Genomic DNA, 14,231 nt, shown 5'->3' with positions numbered 1-14,231 from the left:
ACACTGCGGGGCATATTCTCAAGGATTTATCGCCGAGTTATCGGCACTTTAGAGCAGCAAAAGTGTAGAAAGAATTATCGCCCCATCCTCAAGCTGGTGCAAACTGCTGATATCACCAGTTTTCCAGCGATAGCGTCCGCAAAACACTTACCTGCAATATGAAAGGTAGCCCAGCCCAGAGCCTCATATGAAGACCAACACATGTCATGGAGGCACAGATCATGCAGCTCGGAGACCCAAGAGGTCCACAACACCCACTGCCACCACCCCGAGCCACCCCCCCCCGGACCCCACCCTCCGGACTACCACCGAGGCTGTGCAGAACAGGACAGCGGACGCTCCGAAAACCCTACAGCCTCAGAGGCTCAACGCCAGAGGAAGTCATTGCCCACTACAGGCACAAAAGGATAACCATCCTCCGCATCCTGACCCACATTGCCCTCTGGCTGACGGTACCAACACAGCGGACAACCAACATCCCTCCACAGACAAAGCTGCTGGCTGTGCTGCACCTGTTAGCCCCTGGTACCTCCTAACCAACAACTGCCAGAGTCGGAGCAATCTCACGGCCAGCCCTATCAAACTTCCTCACACATGTCTTGGATGCATGTCCACAATAGCAACGGCGAGCCCCTGTATCTGCACCACACGACAGTTCCAATTCGTAGTGTTCCTGCGAAACCAACCCCAACGCCAGCCGTTGCCAGACACCTCTGTGCCCCAGATCCAAGATTGTAGTAACTGAAATGGGGGTGCACACGGTCATGAAGTCCAGTAGTCAACAGTAGTGCAAAAACAGTCCTTTATTACAAATACATAAATAAACAATACGAACTGCACAGCCAACGCCCAACGGGGAACTACATCAGGGCAATATGTGGATTCAAGTAACTGAATATGCTGCGGGAACTCCCCAATACAATGCCATACTCCGGAAGTCAGTATTCAGAAACCTGTTGGACAAATGGTGACAATGGTCAAGCGTCCGTATAGTCACAAACCTTATCTGGTACAGTGTATAGCACTGGGACAAACCGGAATGCTTACAGGAAAGACAAGTCCTGCACAAAAAGACCGTAACCGAAGTACGTGTGGTCGTAACCTTCGTAGGAAAGAAAATGAAAGTTACGGTCACCAGAACTTCTGTTACGGTCTCATGATGCAGGATTTCTCATATCTGTAAGCATCACAGTTTGCATCAGCTTGATACCCCTGCACCTTCACTCCCCCCACCCAGCCACGAGGGCGCCGCTGTGACCGGTGGTGCCTACGTGATCCTGTGTGCCAGCTGCATTCCAGCCCTGGTCCCCAGACCGGTCTGCTGCCCAGCAATGACTGCCCGCCCCTGCACACCCAGACCTCAATGCTCACCTGCCGCCACCGGCCGGTGCAACCTCCTCAGCCGATCACTGGATTCCGCGCCACAGGCCCCCAGCGCACCCTGCTGCACTGCACCACGGAGTCATGTCTGAGCAGCCTGCTGCCTTCGGCGTACACTGCGGTCCAGCTGTGCTCACAATTCTAATTGAATCATGATTGGCAGGACAGCGTATCGAGGCCTACGCATCATCGCAGGTTGCACACCCGCTCAGCTCTGGTGCCACTAACTCAGTGCAACGCAAGTCATCGCCACGTAGCCGTAGTCCCGTGCCGGCCAAAGTGCCTCGGCTGCCACCAACTCTGTACACCGCAAGTCACCGTCTTGTGGCGGTAGGCCCGTGTCGGCCAAAGTGTCTCGGCTGCCACCAACTCTGTGCACCGCAAGTCATGGGCCCTTTATGATTGAGTCTCATGGTGCGGACGCCATCATGTCACCTCCGGCAGTGGGGAATGTGATGTGGTAGGGCCCTAGGCCCTCATGCATAAATAATGACCACATGGACACACTCAGATAGATAGTGAAAATGGCCTCAAACACGTGCGCCTGGCCCCTTTTATTGACAGGGTCAAATGTCCTTTGACGCCTGTGCTGGATGGGTGTGGTGTGGGTATAAACCAGCCCTCAGGGAGTGGCTGTGGCATGCTGACAACTAGACCTGTGATCAGCAGATCACTACAGGGAAGACCTGATACATGTAGCGTTGTCATCCCCCCGTAGGCATAAGCGGAGTGAGCTGGCCTGGCGTATGCTAGTCCAGGGTAGGGGTGTGAACAATGACCCAGGGGCTCTGGCCATGTTTCCGTTCTGGGCTGGGAAAGGAAGTAACTAATACGGGTGTCTCTGTTGTAGTGTCGGCGCCACCAGGACCGCAATCGGTAATGTTGCACCCTGTGACTCAAGTCCCACAAGATGAGCAACATGGACGTAATGGGTAATCACTGACCCTACATTCATCCATACTTTCATAGTTGAATGATCATAGACATGACACATCTGTGTGAATTTGAATGTTTAATGCACATTCAGTAGAGTGTTGTAGCTGGAGCAGTACAGGGCCATGCAAACCCCACATTACATTGTTGGCCCATGGAGGGCCAGCCAGAGTCCTTCAGGGAATGACAAATACATCGAAAGATTTCACTCCGCAGTCTGATAGCTGTGTCATTGGTGACCAAACAGAATATGGCAGTTCATGTCGAGGTCCAAGGTGAGTGTCGCAGAGTGCAACGGGGGAGAGTGGAAGGTGATGATGCAGAGAGCAGAACCAAGCAGAAACAGGCCATATGGCGGAGATGAATGCTACTGCTTCCTTCTTACCAGTAAGGCAGAATCATCCGCATCTTCATCCTCTGATGTTTCATGTACCTCACATGTGGTGGTGGTGTTCTGTCTCCAGCACTGTGTGGCACTGACACATCAGGGGGCGGAGCTGTGGATGTCGAAACAGCAGCAGCATTCATCTGCGCCAGGCCTTGTGGCAGCAATGCCATGATGAGGGTCTGCAGGGCATGGAAGATCCAAGCTACATCACGCTGGTGTGCAGCCGTAGCAGCCATTCTATCCTCCTGCACCCGCTCCATGTTCTCCATGGTCCTCCACAGGTGTCCCAACTCCCGGATGATGCCGCTGGAGCCACTCTGACTAGACAGTTGTCCTTGTCTCAGTGTCAGGACCCCAGCGATGTCATCCATGGATCATTGGAGAGCATGGAGCGGACTGTGGGTGTTCGTTAGGGACTGTAAGTGGTCCCTGATGGAACTTAGACACCCACGTATGGCATCTAGTTTGGCTGCCATGGCATCGAACCCCACCCGCATCTGATCAGCCATCTTCTGGCACCCTAACACATGTCATTGGAAGGCCATGTGTTGTTTGTGTGGGTCCTGGGAGACAGCCGTGGTGGTTGGTGCTTCCTGCTGTGTGGTCTGTGCATGGGGTGAGGTCTCCTGGATGCAGCTGGGCTGCCCTGCTCCTGGAGATGAGGTGCCGATGCTGTCCATGAGCTGTTGGAGGGCGTCAGTGTCGAAGGAGGGGAGGTCCTCTTTGTCATTAGTGAAGAGTTTTTGGGTCTACTCTGCAGGAGGTGTTGATTCTCCCTCTACAATGTGAAGGGGAGATGCAGTTTAACATTGTGTTCACATGTATGTTGATGCATTGTACAAGTTTACATACAGACTGCATGACAATGTACATTGTGACTGGGAGGAGCTGCCTATTTGATGCGGGACAGTGGACATTTCAACAACATCACGGATGTGTGCTTGTACTTGTACATCATCATCTCACATTTCCCTGCTATGCCAAAAGTGATTGGCCAGTTTCTACACACAAGTGGCAGCAGTTGTGTCCTCTGTTCTGTTGTGAATATGTTGCAGTTTGTACCACATTGTTGTCAATGTTGATGTGTTCTGCTTCTTATGTGTGTGTGCTGCATTGTGGGTGAGTTGCTCCTGCAGCTCTGATTTTGCTGGCCCTTATCCCTTTCAAGCAGTGTGCCTTTCAATTCTGTGCTTACACAGTGCTGAGATGTTGCAGACTTGGGTAAATTGGGCTCTTGGTGGGAGTTGGGACACTTGGGCATGGTTTGTCCGCAGATGTCTTGTTGACATCAGGGGTTGTTTGTGCACGTGGATGTGTCAGAGTGTGACCTGCTCTTTTACGGATGTGGTCCACACTCAGCCACCTCAGTGTTGTGGCGTGCACCATGTTATGATAATTGGACTGCAGCCATGCTAATCGTCATGCAGTGTCACTTGTATTGTCAGTGTGGGTCACGGACCCACAGCTTTGTTGGGTTCAGCACATGTGCATGGGTTTGTTGTGAGAGTGGGGATGTGTGGGGAGGCCCCCCTCTGGGCACATAGTCGACGGGGGCCTACTTGCAGTTTCTAGGTGTGCTGCAGTGTGCCAAGGGGATCAGGGACATGTTCCAGAGTCGTTGTGGGTGTGCACTGTGCTATGCTTAATTGTGCTTGTGTGTCATTGTGCCCATCTCCCCCGGTCCCCCCAGTCCCTGGTCATTACTCACCCTCCTGCTGTTGTGTTGGCTCCAGTCGAGCAGTGTCCGGTCCCCAACTCCTGCCACCCTCTCCACACTGATGACTGTGGACACCATTTCCTCCATCTCGTCCAGCTCCTCCTGTGGCGCTGGACTCCCACCTCCAGTCTGCATTGCTGCCTTCTGGTTGTTGCCGAGTTTCTGCTTGGTTTTGCGCTTCACATCATTCCAGCACCTCATGACCTCTTCCATTGTCCTCCTCAGCACTCCGATTGCATTCACCTTGGCCACGATGGACTGCCATATTCCATTTTGTGTTGCCAATGGCACATTGGAGGTGACAAACAGTTGTTGATGGTATTTTATCACCTCCGTTATCGGGTTCCTGTTTTCCTGCGGACTGAACCGCTTCTTCCTCTTCTTCTTGTCCTTGCCCTTCCCTGACCCCGAGGTCCTGGCCTGGTTCTCCGGGGGGCTTGTGGGGGTTTGGTCGTCCTCTGCTCCTGCTCCGGCTACCTCCATTGTGCTTCGCAGTTGTTTTGTTTTTGTTTGTGGTTTATTTTCTGCTTTTATAGTGATTTTCCCCGCCTGACGTGTGTGAATTGCAGGTCTGGCACAGCTTATCACTGATTTTGTCATCGCGGTTTGGATTTTTATCGCCGTCCCGGTAATGTTATCGCGGACATTTGATGCTTTATCGGGTAACTATCACATGCTACCACCGTGTGGAGAATGCAACGTTAACATGGAGTTATTTTCCCACGATAGACGGCGATATGTAAAATTGCGTTAGCCTTTTTTGGCAATGATTATAGCACGTTCTTGAGAATATACCCCTGCATCTCTGAAAACCGGATGCGTACTTTCAGTCTCAGTATATTGCACTTGGCACCAACCTTATCCTCGGCTCTGGTTCTCTGGTTCTCAGATTTCAGAACTCTAGTACAAAATCCAAGTGGGATTGGTCAGGTCAGTAATAGAAACTATAATGACAAAAATAAAGAGCATATCTAAAATTCTCACTCGCTTGACGATTCACAATGGAGGCATTTTGTGAAACAGAACCTCTAATAACACGGAATAAAGAATATATTTTACCTTCTGGCTCAGAGCCTAGATCGTGGCCTATTGCAGAACATTGCACACAAAGCTTCATTGAATGTGCTATAAAACAAAAGAAACATTCAGGGCCATGGGAAAAATACAAGGTCAAAGGACGGTTTCTTCTGTCGGATGCAGAAACAGGCTGGTGTTTGCACATACTGGCCTAGGCTCAAAACAGGGCCTAGTCTGAAAGAAGCCAGAAGTGGACTCTATTGAGTGGACACATGAACAGAAATTGAAAACAGAAAGTATGTCCTGAAACAAACTTAAAAACTTAAAAACAACCAGGTGCATGCTGTAATACGCTTAGAATGGATTCACATTCCACATAATATGTAGTTTAAAGCACACATTCACCCATGGGCATCAAGGCTCTGAATAACAGATGTGTATTGTGTTACCCAACTCAGTGAAATTGGAGTCTGGTGAATGAGGCTTTATTGTGGGCAGCACCATTTTTCTTGAATACTTTACCCACCTCTATTCACAATAGCAGGAGGGCCACAACCTTCAAATGTCTCTTGAGGGTGTAGCTTTTCCCCTAAAGCTGTCCTCTCAACTGTTGTAGATCCGCATATTGACTCTGCTCAGTAGCCCCATGAAGTGACTCAGGTAGAAAGCGAGCATTTAAATATCTTCCCTTAACATCTAACTTCTTTCCCTGATCAATGTCCAGCGTACTCCTAGCCTACTCAAATAGGCCAAATGACAAGAACTCGTGATGCACATTCGCTCACACTGTAGGGTCATACATCTATCATAAACTTCTTTGGGGCATGAATTCTTTTTTACTCACTATCAAAGAGAACATGCATATGCTGCAGAGCTCTGTATATAATCTGTTCTTCATGTGCTTCAATGCCAGTTACATAGCTCAGTGAGTTAATGTGCTCGCTGATGACATCTGTGTGGTTTGTTATTGACAGGACAAATACAAGGAGATGATGGACAGTCATCCAGTGGCAAAGTGAGCAAGGGACCCACGTCTGGGCATACCCTGCCAACTTAGGGCGAACAAAGCAAACACAAGGAGATGATGGACGGAGTGCTGAAACTTTTCAAACACTCACCCCCAGTCACAGATCTGGGTTGAATACATCATCATTCTTTAGCTTACTTTGCCACCCCAGTTCAGACACAGCTATATGCAAATCAGTCTTGACACTGTGCCTCATGGGAACAGTCCAGCCTGAACTGCCATGCCATGTCTTCCCTGGACCAGTTCATATACTCATAAAGTAGCTAGATGGATTTCTGCATGTACTGCACAGATGTGTGCAGTCTATAGGTCACAAGTTCTAATTTCAGCAAGATTGTTTTATGGTTTAGTGTGCCTGCTCCAGAAATCTGTGAGTAACTTTCGTATCACAGATCATTCATGACAAGCCTGTGATAAGGCTGGATTCTTGTCTAACCAATTATCTACAAGAACCCTTTCAGGTCGACTGGATCATTTTACTTGCCAAATAGCATAGAGGGAGTAAACACAATTATCAGGATGTAACTACCACAAGTTGACATCATTACAGGATGAAGGACTCAGGATCTAAAATGTCTGAGATTTTATTATGAGCAAAAACATCTGAACATAAAGGCACCCCAATACGAGGCACAAAAGATAAATGGGCACTAACACAAAAGCTAGCCTACGAAGAATTCGCATTCGACTGAAAATAAAAAGAATTACAGATTCTAAAAGCATCAAATAAAAAATAGTTATGCTGATATCGATCTTAGGAATCATTAGTCAAAACATTTCTGTCCCTGCTCTATTCTAAAGTGGCATCCCTACTTAGCATTCCCGCCCAAGCAAGAGAATCATCGAAAAGGTGTCAGAAGTGAAACTTCCTAAGAAGTCTTCACTTAGTGAGAGCTCGATCTTTGATGCTCCTTCCAGCTTCCCGTCTAAACCTCATCTGCTCAACCCCCGGGAGTCTGTCCCTAATACAAAACCCCAAAATCGCAGAACACGCCCTTCGGCACACCTCTTCAGCCAGGTCTCCCTCCAGTGAATTTCTATCCAGAGCTGTCCATCTTCCATCGTCCGTTAGCTTGACCTTGGGTCCCAGGTGTAGGAAGGTGGATATCTGACTATGGTTACCCCCAACTTTTTGCCTAGTGTCTAGCTGGTTTTTCGACTTAGTTGGCCTGAGATCCTGCCATTCAGGGTCTCAGGCTGTCTGCTCTCTCTTTAAAATGGACTCCATGTTCCCTAGGTACATTCTCAATTGGTAAGGATCACCTTATTGGACCCTGTACAGTGTACCCTAGGTACCCAGGGCATAGGTGTACCCTAGGCCTCCCAGGGGCTGCAGCATGTATTATGCCACCCCTGGTCTGGCCTTCCAATCAGACACAACTGGCTGATCACTCAGCTGGGGCAAGGTCGTGTAATCACCCCTTGCTTAGATATAGTATGCCTATATCTACCCTTATATATAGACACATGTGTACCTATCAGTCACTCCTATGGCAGGCCTTAACAATCCTGGAGGCAGAGTGCTTGGTAACATGTGAGATGGTGCTCTAGCATGAGCTGAGCCTGTCTGCAGCTTTCGGAACCATGTCCTTATAGCTGTTCTATGATATAGCCTACCATATACTCTTAAAGTGCCTTCTAATCTTAAACGGTTATGGTAACTATGGTTTGGCTTTATCAAAACATGTCGTGTAAGGTGTCTAACACTTTGGAATAATACCCCCATACCATTTCTGGTGATGAGGATATTATTCCCCCCTTCTAGAGGGAAAGACATGTTAAAATCATACTTCACTGTTAGCCTCTGACCAAAGCCTCAGCATCACAAAATGGATGCTGCTGCCACGACACAAGTCTGATCTCCTGCTGCTGGGAGTGATCCCAGCCAGGGAGGCCTGGACAATAGGTTTCCTGCTTGGGGAGGTGCTAGCACCTCCCCAGACAACCTTTAGTGTATTGGGGCAGGGTGGGCTGATAGGAATGAGACATGCCTGGGGCACACAAGGTGTTCCTTGCATAGTCCAGTTCAAACCGGCGCTGGGGCACTCCAGCCCCAGCTCTGGCGTGAAACTGGACAAAGGGAAGTGGGTGTAACCACCCCCTCCCAGGTCCCACCCATAAGGCGTGACCTAACAGGTATCCCAGCCCCCCAGATTAGTATAAGAGTGGGAGTTGGGCCTCAAGACTTTAGATTATCCTGAACCTGCAAACTTGAACAGAAACTCTGGACCTTCGACATTCGACGAAAGAAGAAGACTGAAGAATCTCCCTTGTGGCCAAGGAGTGGCTACCCTGTGCAAACAGGCACCATCAAGAGACTACCCTTTGCTTTGCCCGAGTTCTACGAGGAACCGACTGCAGAGCCCGACCAGAGCCTTGACTTCCAGACTTCTCCGACCCTGATCCACATCCACAGCAGAGCTGAGATCCGTGGAGGCGATGAGAGACGTGGGACCGGCTACCTGGGAAAAGTGGCTAGTATCTTCAAGCGCAGCTTCTGAGGCACCCTCGAAGTTGTGCACCGGGGATTGAGAAGCCCCAACCCCAAGCACCATCTGCACCGAAGACCAGCCCCCCACACTCCACGAGTCCTGCGTGGGGCCCTTCTGCATTTTCCTGCTTGCCGCGTCTGTCCGGTTGCTTGCCCGCTGGCTAGTGGCCTTTGTGACGACGCATCCCGTAATCTTCAGCGCTGGTTTGGCTCCTCCAGACTGGCTCCTGCTCCTTTGAAAAAGAGAAGCACCCCAGACCTTCCTGGTCTGCACCAGAAGCAAGTCCTCCGTTCTTCGTGGGTTCCGCTTGCCAAGGCTTGGTGAGTCCTAGTCCAACTTCGACGCCGCCGACAGCAAGAGCCTTCGTGGGACAGCTCGCCTCCTGGTCCTGGTCGTCCTCGACGTTCCCTGGTCCTCGTGGCCGCAGCGACAAGCTTCACCTTCACCTGCAATCTTCACGACATCGCCTGGTTCCTTCCTGGTTCCACGTGGTCACTGGCTAGTGACCTTGACTCTGTCCCTTCTGCTTGCAGGTCTCCTCTCTTCTTGATCCCAGCCTTGGGATCCACCGGACACTCTTCACTGACTGCCTGTCAGCATCTTTCTTCAGGCATCCATAGGAGTCGACGACGAAACCCGACGCAACTTCACCCCTATGCACCCGCAGCCTGTGGGCTAGGTAACTTGGGTACTCCGGTGCTCATCAGGATAGTGACTATCCTAGTGTCTAGTTTTCCAGTCTCGACTTCCTAGCTACTCCGGAAGTGTCCTAAATCTATCTATTTCTAAACTGTACTATTGCTATTGACTTTTACGCATTACGCGTGAGTGTTTCCACTCTGCACCTGAATCCCGTGGGCCTCCCACTTCCTAACTGTTGCTAGTGTAGTGTAGCCCCAGCGATTCCCTAGGCCTAGGCCTATCCTATTTCTGTGACAGTGGTCCTTATACCACTTACTTAGTAGATGGTTTGCGTGGCCCCTAGGGCCTAACTGTATTACTTACCTGTGTGACTTAATGTATGCTTAAATAAGACTGTGTTGTACTTACCTCTAATCTCATAAAGAGTGCTGAGGGTTTGGCTAGAATAAATACACTTTATTTTATATATATATCTGTTGTGGTGTCCTTTCATTTGGTATTCAAGGGATTATATATGGTATCACAGCTGGCTTCACATGCCATTCAGAGTTTAGCCTAAGACTGCTCTTGTCCATGCTACCACTAGGATAGCTGGTCTATAAGGTTGACTTTACAACCAATCACCATAAGGGTATTTGGACTGATATAAGGTGTACACTAGAACTAGTGACATCATACATCAGGCCAACTTCTCACACCAGGCACCTTCCATACCAAGAGTTACAGTTGCACATTCCAATGCACTCCCCTGTAGGCTTCTCGCCGTATCTCAACTCCTAAAACAAAGACTTATTCTCACTAAAGAGCTAAATGTCCTTGCACCTGCAACAGAAACATGGGAACGAAAAGAAAAGCTCTTCGCATCTTGAAGTTTTACATTTCACGGCAACTCAAGCCTTAACCAAGAAATCCCTGTCAGCCTGTGAAACACAGCTAAAATAAGAAATGAACGGGCCTTCTCTTCAACATATGCAGTTAGGCCTAACAAATTAAAACATACTACGAAACCACATTCTAAGCATTAATTCAACATAATCTTCTCGTAAATAAGCAACCTACTTTTTAATTCTAACGTGGCACACATTTAATCCATTACATTGATTGTAAAACCTAATCATCTACATTATTCCAAATACATTCACAATAACTTGCAACGTTATACTCCGCAAAACGTTATTACATGTCTAACACTTCTACGTTAAATGATTATAGCAAATACATTTCTATGACGCTTCTAGACATACATTGATTATATGCGGGTGCCGAACAACAGTGAATATGATGCACCCCTACAAATCTCAGAATCACATGGCGCTCTATCAGTTCCTCCCTTTTATGACAATTGTCATCACACCATCACAACTTCATTCCCTTTGGAGAAAGTACCGACCTAAACAGTGCTTGTTGCCATTCTACTCTGTCGGAACCCCTCCATCCTTTTAAGGTTCTGCTATTGACTGTCCTGCAGTCTCGCCATTCTTTTCTCATTCACTCTGAGAGCTCTCTCAACCTTATTTCCCCTGTACCACTTACAGGCTCTTATAAGTCCCCACAGACAGATCACACAAACCACAACAATAACCAGTGGCTTCAGCACAAATCCGAAGAACCCTTTTCCAAAGTTTGCAAACCAATTTCCAATACGACCAAATCCTTTACCAATCTTTTCCCACACATTCTCTTCAGTCAACTCCACAATCTCCTGATGAATCGTTGTAATGTTGTCTATATATTTCTCCAGATTCTTGCTGTTGTCTGGAATATACGTACAGCATTCCTGGACCTTCAGCAATTTATAGACTCCGCCCTCTTCTGCCAATAACACGTCTAAAGCAAGACGATTGTGCAAAGCCATCGTTCTTATCGATAACATCTCTCCATCAACCAACAGCAATGACCTCGCGGTGTTCATTGACAATTCATCAATCACAGTCGCCAGCTTTCTTATTTTCACGTCATTCAAGACCACGCCCAAACCGGGTATCATTGCTCCAAAGATATCACCAATCACTGCACTGCACTCACAGCTCTTCGCACTTTAGAATGATGTCCTGTCTCTAACAAATTTAAATCTTCTGTATGGTAAATCTTCGTAAAAATGATAGCCAAGTAGCATGTACCATATCAATTCACAGGCAATCTCACATAAGCATTCTTTCCGCATACGAAATACACCGTTGGAATCACTTGCACCGGACCCTGCAAAAAGTTCTTAGCAGAATCTTCCATAGTAAAGGTATGGTCACACGTACTATGTCCCACTGGAACCTTGTCATAATAGGTCTGAGGACGTCCTACGCACAAATTCCCCTTCTGTACTTGCTCTAATGCTATAGGTCCATAGCTTCCCTTGGATCTGTGTAATCTCTCCTCCTCTGTCCAATCTACTGGACTCTCTCCTGTGTTTCTTTTCTGGGTTAGTTTTCTATATCTATCCTCAATCTGGCCAATAAACTTCTTTTCAGTTTCCGACAATAAGCACGTCAAATTATGTCGATGAGCATAAGCTGTATCTAAACTCGTAGTCGGTATGAAATAAGTCCGAAGTCTATCTTCTTACTTATAATAATCATACTTATTCAAATGCTTATATGCCGGAACTTCAGGAAGTACTGCATCATAGTTTGAAAAGAAATACTTGAACTGTTTCCTCTCATAGAACAGGCTAAGCAATAAGCTGCAAGAAATCCCATATGTTAGTGAAAGGTGATGGTATCTAATACCCTCGTCTACAAAAGAAGGCAACTGCATACACACATAGCAATCCTTCGCATCCATTGCGTCAACATACTCATACAACAGCTTTGCATAAGCATTAAGCTTAAAATCACCTCTAGACAGGTCTACATGAAATCTACGACTCTCTTCAAGTGTCAAAGCTCTTTGAGCTCCTACAGTAACCCCTTTTTGGCTGAAAGTGGTAGGTGTAGGTGTCCCCTGTATCTCCCCCTCCTGCTGGTGTGACACTATATATGAGGCTACAACTATCGCAACTATAGCAGCTATCACTACCCCTAAACGTGTACCTATCACTAGTTTAGCTCTACGATGAGTATTTCCAGCTTCTGCCATCTTCGTAAAGTTCTCAGAGTTCAGTTCAATGACAACAGGTAAAAGTCTCTTTCTCATCCAAAATTTCTTGTCAACCCAATTCAATCACCACTTTGAAGCTGGAAAACCCCTAACAATTTTCAGTTCCTTATTTACACAGTCCAGAAAAAGACTTCCCCAGGTTATCTTCTTTCAGACTTATATACAACACAAGTTCACCATCAGTCCAGAACAAGATTCGGTCCCAACAGCTCTAGGACCCCCTGCAAGATTTCAATTCGAAGGGTCATCAACTCCTGAGGTGCTGGTATAACAACAAAAGTCAGAAAGACTAAGGTTTCCAAAATCAGTTCACGAACTTTACTCAGAAGCGGTGGACTCAGAATATTGAGGGTCAATATCCCATCGATCTCCAATCCTGGGATTTTCAGCAACGCTTCTATCTTCAGGTTCGGAGAACTGCTGACCAGTGTCAAGAATTTCAGCCTCCCCGTGCTCGATATGCCTGGCATCAGTCACAGCATATGTCCACTCTGGTGAGGCGTACCTTCGACACGGCACTCTTGCTCTCCTCGACTTTCTCAGACCACCTTGAGCTTGCTCTTCGTCACTCTGCTCTGATTCGGACGCTTCGGAAGCTGGGGCAAGATCTCTTCCCGGTGCCACTCGCAAATTTACCCGTCTCTGACTCACGGGCCAGACCCTTTCTGCTTCTGTGGCATATCTGCTCTCCCTTTGAGTACCCTGTGCACTACTTCCTTCTTCAGCAGAATTTGACTCTACTCCACCCACAGCAACACTTTCTTCGTCTGAGTCAAATTCGGGACTTCGACTTGCACATCCCCTTTCAGCTCGGTCTAGTGCACAACCAACTGCATCAGCAACCCTCACAGCTTGACTTGCCCTCTTAGATGGCTCTGCCACCTCAGCTGGATTTTCATTCACAAGAGGGGCTGTATCTTCCAAGGGTGCTGGAACTCTGCGGGTATGGGAGGCATGCACCCAGTTTGGCAATCCCCCACACTTCACTGCTGTATTCATAACCAAGATTATCCGGTACGGCCCACGCCAACGAGCATCCAGGCAACTCTTCCTCACGTGTTTACGCACAAGTACCCAATCCCCTGGGCACAAGTCGTGGCACAGGTCACTTGCGGCTGGAACAGCTGCTGCTTGCACCTGCTGAGACACAGAACGGACTACGTCAGCCAGGCCTTTACAGTAGTCGAGAATCAAATCATCCGTGATGTTAATCAAAGCAGTGGCAGGTATTGCTGGCAAACGCATCGCTCTCCCCATGAGGATCTCATGAGGCGACAATCCAGTCCTCCTATCAGGCACACTACGGAGACTCATGAGAACCAAGGGTAATGCGTCTGGCCATTTCAAAGATGTCGAAGAACACACTTTTGCCATCCGGGTTTTCAAAGTCCCATTAACTTGTTCCACAATCCCAGAAGCCTCTGGTCGATAACTGCAATGCAACCTTTGGTCTACATTCAGGGCAGCACAAAGCAATTTCATGATCTCACTATGGAAATGCGTTCCTCTGTCTGACTCAAAAGAGGTCGGGAAACCAAACCT

The sequence above is a fragment of the Triturus cristatus genome, chromosome 1_2 (genome assembly GCF_964204655.1).
Source record: "Triturus cristatus chromosome 1_2, aTriCri1.1, whole genome shotgun sequence".
Taxonomy (NCBI): Eukaryota; Metazoa; Chordata; class Amphibia; order Caudata; family Salamandridae; genus Triturus; species Triturus cristatus.
Note: the sequence above shows the minus strand (reverse complement) of the source record.